Source organism: Cupressus sempervirens, chromosome 7, assembly GCF_028749045.1.
Source record: "Cupressus sempervirens isolate cs-2001-9-10 chromosome 7, ASM2874904v1, whole genome shotgun sequence".
Taxonomy (NCBI): domain Eukaryota; kingdom Viridiplantae; phylum Streptophyta; class Pinopsida; order Cupressales; family Cupressaceae; genus Cupressus; species Cupressus sempervirens.
In genome coordinates, this window is record NC_143124.1 from 687,625,031 (window position 1) to 687,649,722 (window position 24,692).

The 24,692-nt window shown below is 49.0% G+C and overlaps 1 non-coding gene and 1 pseudogene across 1 annotated transcript; both read left to right on the forward strand.

Annotated features, from left to right (window-relative positions):
* Positions 1-22,073: 22,073 nt before the first annotated feature.
* On the forward strand, positions 22,074-23,770 carry LOC149548741 (18S ribosomal RNA; annotated as a pseudogene).
* Positions 23,771-24,481: 711 nt separating this feature from the next.
* LOC149548742 (5.8S ribosomal RNA) lies at positions 24,482-24,635 on the forward strand. The gene has a single exon (XR_016354605.1). It is a non-coding gene; the product is annotated as a 5.8S ribosomal RNA (ribosomal RNA).
* Positions 24,636-24,692: the final 57 nt, after the last annotated feature.

Below are 24,692 nucleotides of genomic sequence, written 5' to 3' on the forward strand. Positions count from 1 at the left end.
CATAAAGTCGAGCCACCAAGTGCTCTCACCAAGTCGACTCTTTAAGTCCTTTCATCGATTCACCCCACCAAGTACTCTCACCAAGTCAACTCTTTAGGTCCGTTCATAGAGTCACCCCACCAAGGTGACCCTTCAAGTGCGTTCATCAAGTCACCCCACCAAGTCGACTCTTTAAGTTCATTCATCAAGTCACCCCGCCAGGTCAGCCCACAAATTACTCTCACCAAGTCGACTCTTTAAGTTCGTTCATCGAGTCACCTCGCCAGGTCGGCCCACCAAGTGGACTCTTTAAGTTCGTTCATGAAGTCACTCTGCCAAGTTGGCCCACCAAGTCAACTCTTTAAGTTCGTTCATCAACTCACCCCGCCAGGTCAGCCCACCAACTACTCTCACCAAGTCGACTCTTTATGTTTGCTCACCAAGTCAGCCTGCGAGGTCGGTCCACCAAGTACTCTCACCAGGTTGACTCTTTAGGTTTGTTCATCAGGTCACACCACCGAGTACTCTCACCAAGTTGACTCTTTAAGTTTGTTCATCAAGTCCCCCCGCCAGGTCGGCCCACCAAGTACTCTCACCAAGTTGACCCTTTAAGTTCGGTCATCAACTCACCCCGCCAGGTCGGCCCACCAAGTACTCTCACAAAGTTGACTTGTTAGGTTCGTTCATCAATTCACCCCGCCAGCTCGGCCCACCAAGTTCTCTCACCAGGTCGACTCTTTAAGTTTGTTCATCAAGTCACCCTGCCAGTTCGACCCACCAAGTACTCTCACAAAGTCGACTCTCTAAGTTCGTTCATCAAGTCACACTGCCAGGTCAGCCCACCAAGTACTCTCACCAAGTCACCTTGCTACTTCGACCCACCAAGTCGACTCTTTAAGTTCGTTCATCAAGTCACCGGCCAAGTCAGCCCACCAAGTTGACTCTTTAAGTCTGTTCATCAAGTCACGTGACCAGGTGAGCCAACCGAGTACTCTCACCAAGTCGACTCTCTAAGTTTGTTCATCAAGTCACCCCGCCAGGTCGGCCCACCAAGTAGAATCTTTAAGTCCGTTCATCAAGTCACCCCACCAAGTACTCTAACCAAGTCGATTCTTCAAGTGCGTTCATCAAGTCACCCGACCAATTACTCTCACCAAGCCGACTCTTTAACTATGTTCATCAAGTCACCCCACCAAGCACTCTCACCACGTCAACTCTTTAGGTCCATTCATAAAGTCACCCCACCAAGTCGACCCTTCAAGTGCATTCATCAAATCACCCCACCAAGTAGTCTCACCAATTCGACTCTTTAAGTCTTTTCATCAAGTCACCACACCAAGTACTCTCACCAAGTCAACTCTTTAGGACCGTTCATCAAGTCACCTCGCCAAGTCGACCCTTGAAGTCTGTTCATCAAGTCACCCCACCAATTTGACTCTTTAAGTCAGTTCACGAAGTCACCCAACCAGGTCGGCCCACCAAGGAGTCTCACCAAGTCGACTCTCTAAGTCTGTTCATCAGGTCACCCCACCGAGTACTCTCACCAAATCAACTCTTTAGGTCCGTTCATCAAGTCACCATGCAAAGTCAAACCTCTAAGTTTGTTCATCGAGTCACCCGACCAAGTCGACTCTTTAAGTCCTTTCATAAAGTCACCTCGCCAAGCTGACTCTTTAAGTCCGTTCATCAAGTCACTAGAACAAGTACTCTCACCAAGTCGACTCTATAAGTCCGTTCATCAAGTCGGCCCACCAAGTACTCCCACCAAGTCGACTCTTTAAGTCTGTTCATCAATTCACCCCGCCAAGTACTCTCACCAAGTCAACTCTTTAGGTCCATTCATCAAGTCACCCCGCCAAGTCGACCCTTTAAGTCTGTTCATCAAGTCGCCCCGCCCAGTTGCTTCTCTAAGCCCACTCACCATGTTAGCTCACCAAGTCTGTTGTTCAAGTACGTTGCCGAGTCAACCCTTTAAGTTCGCTCACCAGGTCAGCCTGCCCAAGTCACCTCTTTAAGTTCATTCGCCAGGTCGGCCTACCCAAGTCGCATCAGTGGGCTAACTCGCTGAGTCACCTCACAAAGTTGACTCTTTAAGTGTGCTCACCAAGTCAGCTCACCAAGTCGACTCACCATCTCGCCTCGATAAGTTGGCTTGCCGAGTTACCCCACCAAGTCATCGCCTCTTTAAGCCCGCTCACCATGTCAGCTCGTCAGGTCAGCTCACCAAGTCGACTAATCAAGTAGGCCCACCAAGTCACCTCAATGATAGCTCCTCACCATGAGTCACCTCACCATGTTGACTCAATGATTCGCCTCACCATGTTGACTCTTTGAGCCTGCTCACCAGGTCGCCTCAGCAAGTTGACTCGAGTACATTGCCAAGTTGACTCTTTAAGTTTTCTCGCCAGGTAGACTTGCCAAGTCAGCTCACCATGTCATCTCAATGAACCAACTCGCCAAGTTGCCTCACCACGTCAGCTCTCTAATACCACTCGCTAAGTTGCCCCACCAACTCACCCCATTAGGCCCACTCACCACATCGCCCCGTTAGTCCCACTCTCACTAAGTGGACTCTTTAAGTCTGCTCATAAAGTCGAGCCACCCAGTACTCTCACCAAGTCGACTCTTTAAGTCCTTTCATCGAGTCACCCCACCAAGTACTCTCACCAAGTCAACTCTTTAGGTCCATTCATAAAGTCACCCCACCAAGTTGACCCTTCAAGTGCATTCATCAAGTCACCCCACCAAGTCGACTCTTTAAGTTCATTCATCAAGTCACCCCGCCAGGTCAGCCCACAAATTACTCTCACCAAGTCGACTCTTTAAGTTTGTTCATCGAGTCACCTCGCCAGGTCGACCCACCAAGTGGACTCTTTAAGTTCGTTCATGAAATCACTCTGCCACGTCAGCCCACGAGGTCAACTCTTTAAGTTCGTTCATCAAGTCACCCCAATAGGTCAGCCCACCAACTACTCTCACCAACTCGACTCTTTAAGTTTGCTCACCAAGTCACCCCGCCAGGTCGGCCCACCAAGTACTCTCACCAGGTTGACTCTTTAGGTTTATTCATCGGGTCACCCAACTGAGTACTCTCACCAAGTCGACTCTTTAAGTTCGTTCATCAAGTCGCCCCGCCAGGTCGGCCCACCAAGTACTCTCACCAAGTCGACCCTTTAAGTTCGGTCATCAACTCACCCCGCCAGGTTGGCCAACCAAGTACTCTCACAAAGTCGACTCTTTAGGTTCGTTCATCAATTCACCCTGCCAGCTCGGCCCACCAAGTTCTCTCACCAGGTCGACTCTTTAAGTTCGTTCATCAAGTCACCCTGCCAGTTTGACCCACCAAGTACTCTCACAAAGTCGACGCTCTAAGTTCGTTCATCAAGTCACCCTGCCAGGTCAATGCACAAAGTACTCTCACCAAGTCACCACGCTAGTTCGACCCACCAAGTCGACTCTTTAAGTTCGTTCATCAAGTCATCCAGCCAAGTTGGCCCACCAAGTCCACTCTTTAAGTCCGTTCATCAAGTCACGTGACCAAGTCAGCCCATCGAGTACTCTCACCAAGTCGACTCTTTAAGTTTTTTCATCAAGTCACTCGGCTAGGTCAGCCCGCCAAGTCACCAAATACTCTCACCAAGTTGACTCTCTAAATCCGTTCATCAAGTCACCCCGCCAGGTCGGCCTACCAAGTCGAATCTTTAAGTCCATTCATCAAGTCACCCCACCAAGTACTCTAACCAAGTCGATTCTTCAAGTGCGTTCATCAAGTCACCCGACCAACTACTCTCACCAAGTCGACTCTTTAACTATGTTCATCAAGTCACCCCACCAAGCACTCTCACCATGTCAACTCTTTAGGTAAGTTCATAAAGTCACCCCACCAAGTCGACCCTTCAAGTGCATTCATCAAGTCACCCCACCAAGTACTCTCACCAATTCGACTCTTTAGGTCTTTTCATCAAGTCACCACACCAAGTACTCTCACCAAGTCAACTCTTTAGGACCGTTCATCAAGTCACCTTGCCAAGTCGACCCTTGAAGTCTGTTCATCAAGTCACCCCACCAAGTCGACTCTTTAAGTCAGTTCATGAAGTCACCCAACCAAGTCGGCCCACCAAGGACTCTCACCAAGTCGACTCTCTAAGTCTGTTCATCAGGTCACCCCACCGAGTACTCTCACCAAGTCAACTCTTTAGGTCCGTTCATCAAGTCACCCCGCAAAGTCGACCCTCTAAGTTCACTCATCGAGTCACCCAACCAAGTCGACTCTTTAAGTCCTTTCATCAAGTCACCCCGCCAAGCTGACTCTTTAAGTCCGTTCATCAAGTCAACAGAACAACTACTCTCACCAAGTCGACTCTATAAGTCAGTTCATCAAGTTGGCCCACCAAGTACTCCCACCAAGTCGACTCTTTAAGTCTATTCATCAGTTCACCCCCCCCCAAGTACTCTCACCAAGTCAACTCTTTAGGTCCGTTCATCAAGTCACCCCGCCAAGTCGACCCTTTAAGTCCGTTCATCAAGTCGCCCCGCCCAGTTGCTTCTCTAAGCCCACTCACAATGTCAGCTCACCAAGTCGGTTGTTCAAGTACGTTGCCAAGTCAACTCTTTAAGTTCTCTCACTAGGTCAGCCCGCCCAAGTTGCCTCTTTAAGTTCATTCACCAGGTCGGCCCGCCCAAGTCGCATCAGTGTGCTAACTCGCCGAGTCACCTCACGAAGTTGACTCTTTAAGTGCACTCAACAAGTCAGCTCACCAATTCGACTCACCATCTTGCCTCGATAAGTTGGCTTGCCCAGTTACCCCACCAAGTCGTCGCCTCTTTAAGCCCGCTCACCATGTCAGCTCGTCAGGTCGGCTCACCAAGTCAACTAATCAAGTAGGCCCACCAAGTCACCTCAAGGATAGCTCCTCACCATGAGTCGCCTCACCATGTTGACTCAATGAGTCGCCTGACTATGTTGACTCTTTGAGCCTGCTCGCCAGGTCGCCTCACCAAGTCGACTCGAGTACGTTGCCAAGTCGACTCTTTAAGTTCGCTCGCCAGGTCGACTTGCCAAGTCAGCTCACCATGTCATCTCAACGAACCAACTCACCGAGTCGCCTCACCATGTCGGCTCTCTAATACCACTCACCAAGTCGCCCCACCAACTCGCCCCGTTAGGCCCACTCACCACATCGCCCCGTTAGGTCCACTCTCACCAAGTGGACTCTTTAAGTCTGCTCATAAAGTCGAGCCATCAAGTACTCTCACCAAGTCGACTCTTTAAGTCCTTTCATCGAGTCACCCCACAAAGTACTCTCACCAAGTCAACTCTTTAGGTCCGTTCATAGAGTCACCCCACCAAGTTGACCCTTCAAGTGTGTTCATCAAGTCACCCTACCAAGTTGACTCTTTAAGTTCATTCATCAAGTCACCTCGCAAGGTCAGCCCACAAATTACTCTCTCCAAGTCGACTCTTTAAGTTCGTTCATCGAGTCACCCCGCCAGGTCGGCCCACCAAGTGGACTCTTTAAGTTCGTTCATGAAGTCACTCTGCCAAGTCGGCCCACTAGGTCGACTCTTTAAGTTCATTCATCAAGTCACCCTGCCAAGTCAGCCCACCAACTACTCTCACCAGCTCGGCCCACTAAGTTCTCTCACCAGGTCGACTCTTTAAGTTCATTCATCAAGTTACCCCGCCAGTTCGACCCACCAAGTACTCTCACAAAGTCGACTCTCTAAGTTCGTTCATCAAGTCACCCTGCCAGGTCAGCCCACCAAGTACTCTCACCAAGTCACCACGCTAGTTTGACCCACCAAGTTGACTCTTTAAGTTTGTTCATCAAGTCACCCAACCAAGTCGGCCCACCAAGTCGACTCTTTAAGTCCGTTCATCAAGTCACGTGACCAGGTCAGCCCACCGAGTACTCTCACCAAGTCGATTCTTTAAGTTTGTTGATCAAGTCACCCCGCCAGGTCGGCCCACCAAGTCAAATCTTTAAGTCCGTTCATCATGTCACCCCACCAAGTACTCTAACCAAGTCGATTCTTCAAGTGCGTTCATCAAGTCACCCGACCAACTACTCTCACCAAGTCGACTCTTTAACTATGTTCATCAAGTCACCCCACCAAGCACTCTCACCACGTCAACTCTTTAGGTAAGTTCATAAAGTCACCCCACCAGGTCGACCCTTCAAGTGCGTTCATCAAGTCACCCCACCAAGTACTCTCACCAATTCGACTCTTTAAGTCTTTTCATCAAGTCACCACACCAAGTACTCTCACCAAGTCAACTCTTTAGGACCGTTCATCAAGTCACCTCACCAAGTGGACCCTTGAAGTCTGTTCATCAAGTCACCCCACCAAGTACTCCCACCAAGTCAACTCTTTAAGTCAGTTCACGAAGTCACCCAACCAGGTCGGCCCACCAAGGACTCTCACCAAGTCAACTCTCTAAGTCTGTTCATCAGGTCACCCCACCGAGTACTCTCACCAAGTCAACTCTTTAGGTCCATTGATCAAGTCACCCCTCAAAGTCGACCCTCTAAGTTTGTTCATCGAGTCACCCACCAAGTCGACTCTTTAAGTCATTTCATCAAGTCACCCCGCCAAGCCGACTCTTTAAGTCCGTTCATCAAGTCACCAGAACAACTACTCTCACCAAGTCGACTCTATAAGTCCGTTCATCAAGTCAGCCCACCAAGTACTCCCAGCAAGTCGACTCTTTAAGTCCGTTCATCAGTTCACCCTGCCAAGTACTCTCACCAAGTCAACTCTTTAGGTCTGTTCATCAAGTCACCTCGCCAAGTCGACCCTTTAAATCTATTCATCAAGTCGCCCCGCCAAGTACTCTCACTAAGTCGACCCTTTAAGTCCTTTCATCAAGTCACCCCACCAAGTTGACTCTTCAAGTCCGTTCATCAAGTCACGAGAACAGGTACTCTAACCAAGTCGACTCTTTAAGTCTGTCCATAAAGCCACCCCACCAGGTCGGCCCACCAAGTACTCCCACCAAGCTGACTCTTTATGTTCGTTCATCAGTTCACCCACCAAGTACTCTCACCAAGTTGACTCTTTAAGTCTGCTCATCAAGTCGAGCCACCAGGTACTCTCACCAAGTCGACTCTTTGAGTCCATTCATCAAGTCACCCCACCGAGTACTCTAACCAAGTCAATTCTTCAAGTGCGTTCATCAAGTCGCCCCACCAAGTACTCTCACCAAGTCGACTCTTTAAGTCCTTTCATTGAGTCACCCTGCCAAGTAATCTCACCAAGTCAACTCTTTACGTCCGTTCATAGAGTCACCCCACCAAGTCGACCCTTCAAGTGCGTTCAACAAGTCACCCTGCCAGGTCGGCCCACCAAGTTGAATCTCTAAGTCCATTCATCAAGTCACTGTCACGATCTGGCCGAGCCATGCTGGCCGAGCTGATCTGGGCGAGCCATTCTGGCCAACCCGATCTGGCCGAGCCGTTCTGGGCAAGCCATGCTGGCCGAGCCGATCTAGGTGAGCCATTCTGGCTGACCCGATCTGGGCGAGCCGTTCTGGGCGAGCCGATCTGGGCGAGCCATTCTGGTCGAGCCATGCTGGCCGAGCCGATCTGGGCGAGCCGTTCTGGCCGAGCCATTCTGGCCGAGCTGATCTAGGCGAGCCGATCTGGGAGAGCCATTCTAGCCGAGCCATGCTAGCCGAGCCATTCTGGCCGAGCCATGCTGGCCGAACCGATCTGGGCAAGCCGTTTTGGACGAGCTCCAAAAACGGTGTATTGGATCAGATTGTTGGGTTTTCAAATGGTGTATGCTGATGTTGAATCAATGAAAGGGGCATGAAGCGATCTCAGTGCTTTTCGTCAGCTCTCCTTTAAATCATGTTTTCTGATGACTCAATTTTGGAAAAAGTGAGGCAGCGGTTGCCAATCCATGGCGTGTCTTTTTGGTAATTTTAAAACTTGATCTAAACGTGAGCCCTTGTTTAGCACTCCAGCGTTGCTTGGTATAATGGCAATTTTCTATGGGTGCTCGGTGCTCTAGCAATTTTGTCATGGTGTACTTATCGCGGCTACATGGGAGCTTTAATATCGAAAGCTCTCAGCGAAAAATGGTGGCCGAGCCATGCTGGCCGACCCGATCTGGCTTGGCCATTTTCGTCGACCCGATCTGGTTCTTCTTTATCACTCCATCGGCACAAATTTGGGAGTTGTTCAACAGCGGTTATCATTCCAATGTGTCATTATGGTGATCTGGAGAGCAATACTAAGTGCAGGAGCTTGCGTCTAGCATTTGGGGATGTTTGTGCAAGTGAGCAGGGGAGCTTCTCTTATCGAAACCTCTCCGTGGCCTTTGAATATAGACCCAGTGCCGACAATATTAGTGGATACAAGCCTTGGATTCTAAATTTGTTCAGCTAACATTGGTTTTTGTGAGAGAAGGGTACGAAAGCACTTCCTGATTGCTACACGGGAGCTCCCTAAGATCGCCTCTGTGCCAACTCGATCGGCACAACATTGGGAATGGTTCGACAACGGTTGTCGTTCCAATGTGTCATCGGGATGTCTTGGAACGCGGCCTTTCAAGTGCGAGCTCGCGTCTAGCACTTGGATTGTGCGTCGTCACAAGTGAATGGGGAGATGTCTTTGTGAACGACGGCATGGTGATTGCAAGAGAAAATTGACTTAGTAGTCAGAGCATTGGCCTCGGGCCATTGTGACAACCTTGCAATTTCTCTATAATTGCAACCTATGTTTGCACAGTAGCAGAGTTTGCATGTAAGATTGGCCTTTGTTCTTGATGGTTCCAAGTACTCTCACCGAGTCACCAGGTCACCATGCTGGCTGACCCGATCTGGCTGAGCCGATCTTGGCGAGCCATGTTGGCCAAGCCAAGCTGGCCGAGCTGATCTGGGCGAGCCATGCTGGCCGACCCGATCTGGGCGAGCCATTCTGGCCGACCCGATCTGGCCGAGCTCCAAAAACGGTGTCGTGGATGGCTGTTTGGTCACATTTTTCATTGAATTGGATTTTTAAGGGAGTTGTCCATGCTATCGCAGATTTCTAATGCAGAGCGAGCCTCGCACTAATAGCTTATATAGGAGAGGTTGTTGCCGCGAGCCTCTCCCATGCTCCTTTCATTGATTCAACATTGGTGTCTAGGCGGATCAGATTGTTGGGTTTTCAAACGGTGTATGCTGATGTTGAATTAATGAAAGGGGCATGAAGCGATCTTAGTGCTTTTCCTCGGCTCTCCTTTAGATCATGTTTTTCGATGACTCAATTTTGGAAAAGGTGAGGCAGCGGTTGCCGATCCATGGCGTGTGTTTTTGGTGATTTTAAAACTTGATCTAAACGTGAGCCCTTGTCTAGCACTCCGGCGTTGCTTGGTATAATGGCAATTTTCTATGGGTGCTCGGCCCTCTACCAATTTGTCATGGTGTACTTGTCGTGGCTACATGGGAGCTTTAATATCGAAAGCTCTTGGTGAAAAATGGTGGCCGAGCCATGCTGGCCAACCCGATCTGGCTTAGCCATTTTCGTCGACCCGATCTGGCTCTTCTTTCTCACTCTATCGACACAAATTCGGGAGTTGTTCGACAGTGGTTGTAATTCCAATGTGTCATTGCGATGATCTAGAGAGCGATGCTAGGGGCGGGAGCTTGCGTCTAGAATTTGGGGATGTTTGTGCAAGCAAGCAAGGGAGCTTCTCTTATCGGAACCTCTCCGTGGCCTTTGAATAGACCCAGTGCCGACGATATCGATGGATACAAGCCTTGGATTCTAAAATTGTTCAGCTAACATTGGTTTTTGTGAGAGATGGTTACGAAAGCACTTCCCGATCAATACGCGAGAGTTCCCTAAGATCGCCTCTGTGCCAACTCAATCAGCACAACATTGGGAATGGTTCGACAGCGGTTGTCGTTCCAATGTGTCATCGGGATGTCTTGGAATGCAGCCTTTCAAGGGAAAGCTCGCGTCTAGCACTTGGATTGTGTATCGTCACAAGTGAATGGGGAGATCTCTCTGTGAACGGCGGCATGGCAATTGCAAGAGAAAATTGACTTAGTAGTCAGAGCATTGGCCTCGGGCCATTGTGACGGCCTTGCAATTTCTCTATAATTGCAACCTATGTTTGCACAGTAAAAGAGTTTGCATGTTATATTGGCCTTTGTTCTTGATAGTTCAAAGTACTCTCACCAAGTCAGCAAGTCACCATGCTGGCCGAGCCGATCTGGGCGAGCCATGCTGGCCGAGCCGATCTGGGCGAGCCATTCTGGCCGAGCCGATCTGGGCGAGCTCCAAAAATGGTGTCGTGGATGGTTGTTTGCTCACATTTTTCATTGAATTGGATTTTTAAGGGAGTTGTCCGCGCTATCATAGATTTCTAATGTAGAGCGAGCCTCACACTAATAGCTTATATAGGAGAGGTTGTTGCCGCGAGCCTCTCCCATGCCCCATTCATTGATTCAACATTGGTGTCTAGGCGGATCGGATTGTTGGGTTTTCAAATGGTGTATGCTGATGTTGAATCAATGAAAGGGGCATGAAGCAATCTCAGTGCTTTTCCTCGGCTCTCCTTTAGATCATGTTTTCCGATGACTCAATTTTGGAAAAGGTGAGGCAGCGGTTGCCGATCCATGGCGTGTCTTTTTGGTGATTTTAAAACTTGATCTAAACGTGAGCCCTTGTCTAGCACTCCGGCGTTCCTTGGTATAATGGCAATTTTCTATGGGTGCTCGGTGCTCTAGCAATTTGTCATGGTGTACTTATCGCGGCTACATGGGAGCCTTAATATCGAAAGCTCTCGGTGAAAAATGGTGGCCGAGCCATGCTGGCCGACCCGATCTGGCTCTCATTTCTAACTCCATCGGCACAAATTTGGGAGTTGTTCGACAGCGGTTGTCGTTCCAATGTGTCATTGCGGTGATCTGGAGAGCGATGCTAAGTGCGGGAGCTTGCATCTAGCATTTGGGGATGTTTGTGCAAGCGAGCAGGGCAGCTTCTCTTATCGGAACCTCTTCGTGGCCTTTGAATATAGACCTAGTGCCGACGATATTGATGGATACGAGCCTTGGATTATAAAATTGTTCAGCTAACATTGGTTTTTGTGAGAGATGGGTATGAAAGCACTTCCCAATCAATACGCGGGAGTTCCCTAAGATCGCCTCTGTGCCAACTCGATCGGCACAACATTGGGAATGGTTCGACAGCGGTTGTCATTCCAATGTGTCATCGGGATGTCTTGGAACGCGGCCTTTCAAGGGTGAGCTCGTGTCTAGCACTTGGATTGTGCGTCATCACAAGTGAATGGGGAGATCTCTCTGTGAACAGTGGCATGGCGATTGCAAGAGAAAATTGACTTAGTAGTCAGAGCATTGGCCTCGGGCCATTGTGACGGCCTTGTAATTTCTCTATAATTGCAACCTATGTTTGCGCAGTAGTAGAGTTTGCATGTTAGATTGGCCTTTGTTCTTGATAGTTCGAAGTACTCTCACCGAGTCAGCAAGTCACCATGCTGGCCGAGCCGATCTGGGCGAGCTCCAAAAATGGTGTCGTGGATGGCTGTTTGGTCACATTTTTCATTGAATTGGATTTTTAAGGTTTTTGTCTGCGCTATCACAGATTTCTAATGCAGAGCGAGCCTCACACTAATAGCTTATATAGGAGAGGTTGTTGCCGCGAGCCTCTCCCATGCCCCTTTCATTGATTCAACATTGTTGTCTAGGCGGATCAGATTGTTGGGTGTTCAAACGGTGTATGCTGATGTTGAATGAATGAAAGGGGCATGAAGCGATCTCAGTGCTTTTCCTCGGCTCTCCTTTAGATCATGTTTTCTGATGACTCAATTTTGGAAAAGGTGAAGCAGCGGTTGCCGATCCATGGCATGTCTTTTTGGTGATTTTAAAACTTGATCTAAACGTGAGCCCTTGTCTAGCACTCCGGCGTTGCTTGGTATAATGGCAATTTGCTATGGGTGCTCGGTGCTCTAGCAATTTTGTCATGGTGTACTTATCGCTGCTACATGGGAGGTTTAATATCGAAAGCTCTCGGCGAAAAATTGTGGCAGAGCCATGCTGGCCGACCCAATCTGGCTTAGCTGTTTTAGTTGACCCGATCTGGCTCTTCTTTCTCACTCCATCGGCACAAATTAGGGAGTTGTTCGACAGTGGTTGTCATTCCAATGTGTCATTGCGGTGATCTGGAGAGCGATGCTAAGGGTGGGAGCTTGCGTCTAGCATTTGGGGATGTTTGTGCAAGAGAGCAGGGGAGCTTCTCTTATCGAAACCTCTTCGTGGCCTTTGAATATAGACCCAGTGCCAACGATATCGATGGATACGAGCCTTGGATTCTAAAATTGTTTAGCTAACATTGGTTTTTGTGAGAGATGGGTACGAAAGAACTTCTCGATCGATTCGCGGGAGCTCCCTAAGATCGCCTCTGTGCTAACTCGATTGGCACAACATTGGGAATGGTTCGATAGTGGTTGTCATTCCAATGTCTCATCGGGATGTCTTGGAACGCGGCCTTTCAAGGGCGAGATCGCATCTAGCACTTGGATTGTGCATCGTCACAAGTGAATGGGGAGATCTCTCTATGAACGGGGCATGGTGATTGCAAGAGAAAGTTGACTTAGTAGTCAGAGCTTTGGCCTCAGGCCATTGTGACGGCCTTGCAATTTCTCTATAATTGTAACCTATGTTTGCGTAGTAGCAGAGTTTGCATGTAAGATTGGCCTTTGTTCTTGACAGTTCTAGGAGATGACCTCTGGAACTTTTGGATTGGGCCCCTTCAAGGTGAAATTCATCCAGTTGATCGGATGAGCTCGATGACCATTTCACTCCCTTGGCTCCATGAATTCAAATCTCATCCAGCTGCCATGAAGCCATCTTGATTTTTCTATGCGAGGGCTCTCTCCCCAGAGTCATTCTCTTTGCAACAACTTCTTTGGAAAAAAAAATTTGGAATGGTTCGGCAGCGGTTGTCATTCCAATGGTGCCATTCTGGTGGTTGCCTGGGCAGTGATCTGAAGGGCGAGCCGTCGTCTAGCAGTTGGGCTGCGCATCACGGGTGACAAGGGAGCCTTTGTAATTGGAAGCTCCCCGTGACCATTCGATGAGAAGAGCCATTGCTTGTGTGAGCAACGACGAATGCAGCCTCGAATTCCAAATGAAATCAATGACCTTGGATCTATATATAAGAGCGGAATGAAGCAGCAGCCCATTTGCGATGTGCGGCTCCCCAAAGTTTCTTTTCTTTCTCACTCCATCGGGGCAAAAATTTGGGAGTTGTTCGACAGCGGTCGTCGTTCCAATGGTGTAATTGCGGAAAAATTTGTTCATAGCTAAGATTGGTTTTTGTGAGAGATGGGTATGAAAGCACATCCCGATTGCTACGCGGGAGCTCCCTAAGGTTGCCTCTTTGCCATCTCGATCGGCACAACATTGGGAATGGTTCAACAGCGGTTGTCGTTCCAATGTGTCATTGAGGGATGTCTTGGAAAGTGGTCTTTCTTTCAGGGGCGAGCTCGTGTCTAGCACTTGGGTTGTGCGTCGCATCACAAGTGAATGGGGGATGTCTTGGAAAGTTGTGTTTCTTTCAAGGGCGAGCTCGCATCTAGCAATTGGATTGTGCGTCACGTCACAAGTGAATGGGGAGATCTCTTTGTGAACGGCGGCATGGTGATTGCAAGAGAAAATTGACTTAGTCGGAGACATTGGCCTCGGGCCATTGTGACGGCCTCGCAATTTCTCTTTAATTGCAAGCTATGTTTGTGCAGTAGCAGAGTTTGCATGTAAGATGGGCCTTTTTCTCGAGAGTTCTAGGAGATGACCTCCGAAACTTTTGTATTGGGCCCCTTCAAGGTGAAATTCATCCAGTTGATCAGATGAGATCGATGACCATTTCAGTCCCTCGGCTCCATGAACTCACATCTCCTAACCGATGACAATCTTTTGCTCCTCTGCCGACCTCATAAAAAATTGGGTCGTGAATGGCTGTTTGGTAGGAATTTTAAAGGATTTGGATTTTTAAAACTTGATGATTTTAAAACTTGATCTAAAACGGGAGCCCTCGTCTAGCACCTTCGTCTGGTGTTGCTCGGGTATTGCATAAATTTATGCCATCGGCGCAAATCCCCCAATGAATGCCTACACTTGGACCCTCTCTTAGATCACCTTCTTCGATCACTCGACCGACGCAACTACGGAAGAGAGTTGGCAGCGGTTGCTATTCTACAGCGCGTTTGTTCAGCAATTTCAAAGTTGATCTAATGGTGAGCCCTTGTCTCTAGCCATGAGGTGGGTGCTTGGCACTCTAGATAAAATTTTTGCGTGCCTATCGCGGCTACAATGGGAGAGGTGGTTGCCATGAGCCTCTCCCGTGCCCCCCTCATTGATTCAACGCCACTGTCAGGGCGGATGGATATGTCAGATTTTGAAACGGTGGATGTCGACGTTGAATCAATTAGAGGGGCATGAAGCTCACCCTCGAGGGTGCTATTCCTGGACTCTCCTTTAGATCATGTTTTCTTGTCACTCAGCTGGCGCAATTTTGGAAAAAGGTTTGGTAGCGGTTGCCAGCCCTCATCGCGTCTACTTGGTGATTTTAAAACATGATCTAAAATGGGAGCCCTCGTCTAGCACCTCCGTCCGGTGTTGCTCGGGTATTGCATAAATTTATGCCATCGGCGTGAATCCCCCAACGAATGCCTATTATTGGACCCTCTCTTAGATCACCTTCTTTGGTCACTCGACCGATGCAACTACAGAAGTGACTTGGCAGCGGTTGCCATTCTACAGCGTGTCTGTTTAGCTATTTTGAAGTTGATCTAATGGCAAGCCCTTGTCTCTAGCCATGAGGTGGGTGCTTGGCACTCTAGCAAAATTTTTTGCATGCCTATCATGGCTACAATAGGAGAGGTGGTTGCCGCGAGCCTCTCCCGTGCCCCCCTCATTGATTCAATGCCGCTGTTAGGGCGAATGAATATGTTAGATTTTGAAACGGCGGACGGTGACGTTGAATCAATTAGAGGGGCATGAAGCCCACCCTCGAGGGTGCTATTCTTGGACTCTCCTTTAGATCATGTTTTCTTGTCACTCAACTGGCACAATTTTGAAAAAAGGTTTGGTAGCGGTTGCCAGCCCTCACCGCGTCTACTTGGTGATTTTAAAACTCGATCTAAAATGGGAGCCCTCATCTAGCACCTCCGTCCGGTGTTGCTCGGGTATTGCATAATTTTTTGTCTATCGGCGCAAAGCCCCCAACGAATCCCTAGCCTTGGACTCTCTCTTAGATCACTTTCTTTGATCACTCGATCAACGCAATTATGAAAGAGGCTTGGCAGCGGTTGCCATTCCACAACGCGTCTGTTCAGCGATTTCAAAGTTGATCTACTAATGGCGAGCCCTTGTCTAGCCATGAGGTGGGTGCTTGGGGCTCTAGCAATTTTTTGTGTGCCTATCACGGCTACAATGGGAGCTTTGATAACAAAAGTTCTCAGTGACCCTCCCCAATAGAAATCAGTCCTGGTGTTCGTGAAAGACACGTTATTCAGATTTTTGGAATATTGGCACCAGCATCGTTTCTATTGGGAGGGCCGTGAAGCCATCCCGATTTTTCTATGCGAGGGCTCTCTCCCTAGAGTCATTCTCTACGCAACAACTTCTTTGGCACAAAATTTTCAGAATGGTTCGGCAGCGGTTGTCATTCCAATGGTGCCATTGTGGTGGTTGCCTGGGCAGTGATCTGAAGGGCAACCCGTCGTCTAGTAGTTGGCCTGCGCATCACGAGTGACAAGGGAGCCTTTGTTATCGGAAGCTCCCCGTAGCCATTTGATTAGAAGAGCCATTGATTGTTTGAGCAAGGACGAATGCAGCCTTGGATTCCAAATGAAATCAACGATTTCGGATCTATATAAGAGCAAAATGAAGCAGCAGCACAACCCGTTTACTATGCGCGGCTCCCCAAAGTTGCTCTTCTTTCTCACTCCATTGCCACAATTTTGAGAGTTGTTCGACAGTGGTTGTCATTTTAATGTGTCATTGTGGTGATCTGGAGAGCGATGCTAAGGGCGGGAGCTTGTGTCTAGAATTTGGGATGTTTGTGTGAGCGAGCAGGGGAGCTTCTCTTATCGGAACCTCTCCGTGGCCTTTGAATATATAGACCCAGTGCCGACGATATCGATGGATGCGAGCCCTTGGATTCCAAATTTGTCCATAGCTAACATTGGTTTTTGTGAGAGATGGGCACGAAAGCACATCCCGACTGCTACGCAGGAGCTCCCTAAGGTTGCCTCTGTGCCAACTTGATCGGCACAACATTGGGAATGGTTCGACAGTGGTTGACGTTCCAATGTGTCATCAGGGGATGTCTTGGAAAGTGATCTTTCTTTCAAGGGCGAGCTCGCAACTAGACCTTGTATTGTGTGTCGCGTCACAAGTGAATGGGGAGATCTCTCTGTAAATGGTGGCATGGTGATTGCAAGAGAAAATTGACTTAGTCGGAGCCATTGGCCTTGGGCCATTGTGACGGCCTCGCAATTTCTCTTTAATTGCAACCTATGTTTGCGTAGTAGCAGAGTTTGCATGTAAGATGGGCCTTGTTCTCGAGAGTTCCAGGAGATGACCTCCGAAACTTTTGGATTGGGCCCCTTCAAGGTGAAATTCATCCAGTTGATCGGATGAGCTCAATGACCATTTCAGTCCCTCGGCTCCATGAACTCACATCTCCTAACCGATGACAATATTTTGCTCCTCTGCCGACCTCATAAAAAATTGGGTCGTGAATGGCTGTTTGGTAGGAATTTTAAAGGATTTGGATTTTTAAGGTGGATGTCGGTGTGTTCGCTAATTTCTAATGCAGAGTGAGCCTCACACTAATAGCTTATATAGGAGAGGTGGTTGCCGCGAGCCTCTCCCGTTCCCCCCTCATTGATTCAACGCCGGTGTCAAGGCAGATGGATATGTTAGATTTTGAAACAGTGGACGCCGACGTTGAATCAATTAGAGGGGCGTGAAGCCCACCCTGGATGTGCTATTCCTCGACTCTCCTTTAGATTATGTTTTCTTCTCAGTCAGCTGGCAAAATTTCGGAAAAAGGTTTGGCAGCGGTTTCCATCCCTCACCGCATCTACTTGGTGATTTTAAAACTCGATCTAAAACGGCAGCCCTCGTCTAGCACCTCTGTCCGGTGTTGCTCGGGTATTGCTTAAAATTATGCCATCAGTGCGAATCCCCCAATGAATGCCTACGCTTGGACCCTCTCTTAGATCACCTTCTTCGATCACTCGACCGATGAAACTACGGAAGAGACTTGCCAGCGGTTTCCATTCTACAGTGCATCTGTTCAGAGATTTCAAAGTTGATCTAATGGCGAGCCCTTGTCTCTAGCCATGAGGTGCGTGCTTGGTGCTCTAGAAAAAAATTTTGCGTGCCTATCATAGCTATAATGGGAGAGGTGGTTGCCGCGAGCCTCTCCCGTGCCCCCCTCATTGATTCAATGCCACAGTCAGGGTGGATGGATATGTCAGATTTTGAAAAGGTGGATGCCGACGTTGAATCAATTAGAGGGGCATGAAGCCCACCCTCAAGGGTGCTATTCCTGGACTCTCCTTTAGATCATGTTTTCTTGTCACTCAGCTGGCGCAATTTTAGAAAAAGGTTTGGCAGCGGTTGCCAGCCCTCACCGTGTCTACTCGATGATTTTAAAACTTGATCTAAAATAGGAGCCCTCGTCTAGCACCTCCGTCCGGTGTTGCTTGGGTATTTCATAAATTCATGCCATTGGCACGAATCCCCCAACGAATGCCTACACTTGGAACCTCTCTTAGATCACCTTCTTCAATCACTCGACCGACGCAACTACGGAAGAGACTTGGCAACGGTTGCCATTCTACAGCGCGTCTGTTCAGCGATTTCAAAGTTGATCTAATGGCGAGCCCTTGTCTCTAGCCATGAGGTGGGTGCTTGGCGCTCTAGCAAAATTTTTTGCGTGCCTATCGCGGCTACAATGGGAGAGGTGGTTGTCGCGAGCCTCTCCCGCGCCCCCCTCATTGATTCAGTGCCGCTGTCAGGGCGGATGGATATGTCGGATTTATAAATGGTGGACGCCGACATTGAATCAATTAGAGGGGCATGAAGCCCACCCTCGAGGGTGCTATTTCTCGACTCTCCTTTAGATCATGTTTTCTTGTCACTTAGCTAGCACAATTTCGGAAAAAGGTTTGGCAGCGGTTGCCAGCCCTCACCGCGTCTACTTGGTGATTTTAAAACTCGATCTAAAATGGGAGCCCTCGTCTAGCACCTCCGTCCGGTGTTGCTCAAGTATTGCATAAATTTATGCCATTGGTGCGAATCCCCCAATGAATTCCTATGCTTGGACCCTCTCTTAGATCATCTTCTTCGATCACTCGACCGACGCAATTACAGAAGAGACTTGGCAGCGGTTGCCATTCTACACCATGTCTGTTCTGCGAATTCGAAGTTGATCTAATGGCAAGCCCTTGTCTCTAGCCATGAGGTGGGTGCTTGGCGCTCTAGCAAAAATTTTTGCGTGCTTATCGCGGCTACAATGGGAGAGGTGGTTGCCGTGAGCCTCTCCCGTGCCCAGCTCATTGATTCAACGCCGCTGTTAGGGCGGATGGATATGTCAGATTTTGAAACGGTGGACGCCGACGTTGAATCAATTAGAAGGGCATGAAGCCCACCTCCGAGGGTGCTATTCGTGGACTCTCCTTTAGATCATGTTTTCTTGTCACTCAGCTGGCACAATTTTAGAAAAAGGTTTGGCAGCGGTTGCCAGCCCTCACCGCATCTTCTTTGTGATTTTAAAACTCGATCTAAAATGGGAGCCCTCGTCTAGCACCTCCGTCCAGTGTTGCTCGGGTATTGCATAAATTTTTTCCATCGGCGCGATTACCCCAACGAATGCCCTATGCTTGGACCCTCTCTTAGATCACCTTTTTTGATCACTTGACCGACGCAATTATGGAAGAGACTTGGTAGCGGTTGCCATTCTACATCGCGTCTGTTCTGCGATTTCGAAGTTGATCTAATGGCGAGCCCTTGTCTCTAGCCATGAGGTGGGTGCTTGGCACTCTAGCAAAATTTTTTTGCGTGCCTATCACGGCTACAATGGGAGAGATGGTTGCCGTGAGCCTCTCCCATGCCCCCCTCATTGATTCAACACCGCTATTAGGGTGGATGGATATGTCAAATTTTGAAACGGTGGACGCCGACGTTGAATCAATTAGAGGGGCATGAAGCCCACCCTCGAGGGTGCTATACCTGGACTCTCCTTTAGATCATGTTTTCTTGTCTCTCAGCTAGCACAATTTTGGAAAAAGGTTTGGCAGCGGTTGCCAGCCCTCATCGCGTCTACTTGGTGATTTTAAAACTTGATCTAAAATAGGAGCCCTCGTCTAGCACCTCCGTCCGGTGTTGCTTGTGTATTGCATAAATTTATGCCATTGGCCCAAATCCCCCAACGAATGCCTACACTTGGACCCTCTCTTAGATCACCTTCTTGAATCACTCGACCGACACAACTACAGAAGAGACTTGGCAGCGGTTGCCATTTTACAGCACGTCTGTTCAGCGATTTTGAAGTTGATCTAATGGCGAGCCCTTGTCTCTAGCCATGAGGTGGGTGCTTGGCGCTCTAGAAAAAATTTTTGCGTGCCTATCGCATAAAGCATGTTTTCTAGTCACTCAGCTAGCGCAATTTTGGAAAAAGGTTTGGCAGCGGTTGCCAGCCCTCACCACGTCTTCTTGGTGATTTTAAAACTTGATCTAAAATGGGAGCCCTCGTCTAGTGGCTCTGTGCCAACTCGATCGGCACAACATTGGGAAATGGTTCGACAGTGGTTGTCATTCCAATGTGTCATCGGGGGATGCCTTGGAAAGTGGCCTTTCAAGGGCGAGCTCGCGTCTAGCCCTTGGATTGTGCATCGCGTCACAAGTGAATGGGGAGATCTCTCTGTGAATGGCGGCATGGTGATTGCAAGAGAAAATTGACTTAGTCAGAGCATTGGCCTCGGGCCATTGTGACGGCCTTGCAATTTCTCTTTAATTGCAACCTATGTTTGCGCAATAGCAGAGTTTGCATGTAAGATGGGCCTTGTTCTTGAGAGTTCCAGGAGATGACCTCCAGAACTTTTGGATTGGGCCCCTTCAAGGTGAAATTCATCCAGCTGATCGGATGAAGCTCGATGTGCTTGTATCTATTCCAAGACGGTAATGATGGTCATTAATCTGTGGTGGTGAGTATTATCCCATTCGGTAATCGCAATGGCAGAGCTGGTGGGAAGTACTTGTCGCTTTGTTTTGATGGATATACCCTTATATGTAGGTGTCTGCACGGCTTGCAACACACTGCACATTTGGTGTTCGATTCTAAGATGCGCTTGTTGCTGAGTGTGTATGGATTTGTATCTTTTAGCCAAGGGCTCCGTCTCATTGGCACGTTCTATCATTGCATTTTTATCCTGCTCGGATGGCAAGAAGGAAAGAGATGGTTGCACGGGTGCATTGCTCGATGTCCCTAATTTCATCAAGGGTCCACTCTCCACCCTAAGTTTTTACCGATTGGTAGAGCCTTGGGATTGAGAGGGGGGCTGATGAAAGGTTTGGTTGCCGCATAATTTATTCGCTAGTGCGTTCTCGGTGCGTGCTCGCCTCTTCACTGTCTCATTCTACAGAAGTGCATGGCACTGTCGTGATAGCCTTTGTGGTCTGGGCCAGTAGAAGCATAGAGTATTACTGATAATTTTTGTTTGGATGCGGAAACTCTCCATGCCCTATCCTGCCCTATGCGATCTGAATGGATACGGCTTGTGGGTTCTGCGGGAGATACTCTTCTTCAGCTCCCCCATAAAGAGAGCATTCGGTGTTTGCATTGTGTGGACAAAAAGCCCAAGGCGTTTCATCTCTCTCTTCAGATGCAAAATTCTGGGAGGGCTTGTCAAAGTAAGGCCATTTGTACGGGGTGCACCAAAAAGCGTGTAGGGGGCATATGCCTGGGAAATGGATGTCTCTGAGTGTCCTTACTTGGTCACGTGCGCGGTGTACATCTTTGCATTACGACCCTATTGCGAGGATTTGTGATTTGAGCATTTTGGGGGAATGGGTTTCGTACGAGATGTTCTTCTCAGGCTCCTGCGAATCAGAGCGCTCATCTTTGCAATGCTCCGACAAGTGCAGGCCCAACGTGTCTGTCTAGGGGAAGAAATCTCACGAATGCTTTTTGCCGAGATGTGGGTGCTCGCGGGTGGTTCCCTTGCAGTGCCAGTTCTTCGGTATGTGCATGTGCATGAGATTGAAGCTTGTTCGACAATGCTAGTGTGAGTGTTCAACCATAGGAACTTTTTTGTACCTGCGCTGGCAGATCACGTGTCATGGGGAATGGTTAGCGAGGCTGTGCTGGGAAAGGAGATATTTGCCAGAGGTTAGACATGTCCGTGTATGCGGGTGGGCTCTCATCACCTATAAATGTGCAGAGGGGGTGTTGTTATACATGATACCCTCGAGCGGCCTTATAATTGAGGTGGCCGCGTGCACAGTGATGCCCCCGCCAATTGCATAACCAACCATGTTTTCAACTCGCATGGCCCTTCACCGTTCAGCACGGTGGTCTCCATTGGCACTTCGACAACCAGCTCTTCATCATGGGAAAATGTTTGTTGCAATCGAGAAGGATTTTGTCTGTGTGGGTGCACCTTAACAGGCATGTAGGAGGCATATGCCTGGGAAATGGATGTCTTTGAGTGGCCTTACAATTGAGGTGGCTACGTGCGCGGTGCATCTCATACAAACTCGAGGCTTCTTTTCGAGTAGTGACGACAGCGAGTTCGAGGGTAAAGGGTTTCGTACGGGATGTTCTTCCCAGGTGCCTGTGAACCGAGGCTCCCTGTTTGGCCCTCTCCGGTCGACGATGGCACACTTTCCTCTTGTGTGAAATCTTTGAGCGTTGCGAGTCTTGCATGTGCTGTGAATGTCATTCTTGTTGCTTGTGCGGCAGATTATGTTTGGATGCATGATGGAGCGAATGCAAATTTTGGTTTCCCATTGCGGCGGGCATCCCTTGGCTGTAGCAGGTCTTGGGGGTCCCCTCGTATTTAGAAGCTACCTGGTCAATCCTGCCAATAGTCATATGCTTGTCTCAAAGATTAAGCCATGCATGTCTAAGTATGAACTATTTCAGACTGTGAAACTGCAGATGGCTCATTAAATCAGTTATAGTTTCTTTGATGGTACTTTGCTACTCGGATAACCATAGTAATTCTAGAGCTAATACGTGCACCAAATCCCTACTCTTGGAAGGGATACATTTATTAGATAAAAGGCCAGCATGGGCTCGCCCGCAATTCTGGTGATTCATGATAACTCGACGGATCGCACGGCCTTTTGTGCTGGCGATGCTTCATTCAAATTTCTACCCTATCAACTTTCGATGGTAGGATAGAGGCCTACCATGGTGGTGATGGGTGACAGAGAATTAGGGTTTGATTCCAGAGAGGGAGCCTGAGAAACGGCTACCACATCCAAGGAAGGCAGTAGGCGCGCAAATTACCCAATCTTGACATGGGGAGGTAGTGACAATAAATAACAATACTGGGCTCATCGAGTCTGGTAATTGGAATGAGTACAATCTAAATCCCTTAATGAGGATCCATTGGAGGGCAAGTCTGGTGCCAGCAGCCCCGGTAATTCAAGCTCCAATAGCGTATATTTAAGTTGTTGCAGTTAAAAACTTTGTAGTTGGACCTTGGGTCATCACGTTCGGTCTGCCTTCTGGGTGAGCACTGGCCCTCACGTCCCTTCTGCCAGTGGCATGTTCCTAGCCTTAATTGGCTGGGTCGCGGTTTTGGCACCGTTACTTTGAAAAAATTAGAGTGCTCAAAGCAAGCCTACGCTCTGAATACATTAGCATGGAATAACGCAATAGGAGTCTGGTCCTGTTCCGTTGGCCTTCGAGACCGGAGTAATGATTAATAGGGACTGTCGGGGGCATTCGTATTTCATTGTCAGAGGTGAAATTCTTGGATTTATGGAAGACGAACCACTGCGAAAGCATTTGCCAAGGATGTTTTCATTAATCAAGAATGAAAGTTGGGGGCTCGAAGATGATTAGATACCGTCCTAGTCTCAACCATAAACGATGCTGACCAGGGATCGGCGGATGTTTCTCTAAGGACTCTGCCAGCACCTTCTGAGAAATCAGAGTGTTTGGGTTCTGGGGGGAGTATGGTCGCAAGGCTGAAACTTAAAGGAATTGACGGAAGGGCACCACCAGGAGTGGAGCCTGCAGCTTAATTTGACTCAACATGGGGAAACTTACCAAGTCTAGACATAGTAAGGATTGACAGATTGAGAGCTCTTTCTTGATTCTATGGGTGGTGGTGCATGGCCGTTCTTAGTTGGTGGAGCGATTTGTCTGGTTAATTCTGTTAATGAAGAAGACCTCAGCCTGATAACTAGCTACGCAGAGGTTCCCCTTCGCGACCAGCTTCTTAGAGGGACTATGGCCTCCTAGGCCATGGAAGTTTGAGGCAATAATGGGGATAGACCATTGCAATTATTGATCTTCAGCGAGGAATTCCTAGTAAGCGCGAGTCATCAGCTCACGTTGACTGCATCCCTGCCCTTTGTACACACTGCCTGTCGCTCCTATTGATTGAATGATCTAGTGAAGTGTTCGGATGGCAGCGACGACAGCGGTTCCTGTCGGTGATGTCACGAGAAGTTCACTGAACCTTATCATTTAGAGGAAGGAGAAGTCGTAATAAGGTTACCGTAGGTGAACCTGCGGTAGGATCATTGTCAGTTTGAGACCCTGAATCGTGTAGGGGATGGGGAGCTGGCCTCCTCCCCGCCCTCAAAATCTTGGTGACGTGCGAACACTCGGCCCTGCAATGATGTGCTGGACGGCCAAGCTATGGGTCCAGCACCGTCGAGGTCGAGGGTCACATCGAATGCCCGTGATCGAAAGCGTGGATTCCCCGCGGGGTGAAGAAGAGACTCGGATGCAATCTGGATTAGGATCGGTGCCTTCGAACGACGTCTGCGTCAGAGTGAGAGGTCTCTGCTCGGTTGCAGTTCAAAGGGGGTCTGGGCCTCATCCCCCATTGAGATTTCATGGTCTGATCGCGTGCGCGGCGCTGTGCGAGGGATCCTTCATTTTGACGGTGACAAGTCGAGACTGCCGCAACCCCTCGTTGCCTTGCCCAGGTGTGTTGACTCGTCGCTTGGAGCATTCTGTGTTTAGGATGGGTGCACTCGCATGATTTGTGGGGCAGGGGCCCTGTCCACTGACACGGCTCTCCCATGCATCACCTCCCACCTTTGCGAGGGGATGGGGCGGGGACACACCATAGCATTCCTCGTCACACCCATTGGGTGCTCGAGGTTCGGGATGTGTCAACACCCAACAACACACGGGTGCATCGCGCACCTTAGAAATCCAAAGAACAAAGCACGAGCCAGCGCCTTGCGCGCTTGGGTTGCCAAAAGGCAAAAACAAAACAAAATCATGACTCTCGGCAATGGATATCTTGGCTCTCACCACGATGAAGAATGTAGCAAAATGCGATACTTAGTGTGAATTGCAGAATCTCGTGAATCATCAAGTCTTTGAATGCAAGTTGCGCCCGAGGCCTTGACCAAGGGCACGTCTGCTTGGGCGTCGCACTAAAAAATTTTGCCCTCCCCGACGAGGAGCAGAGATGGTCATCCGTGTCTACAA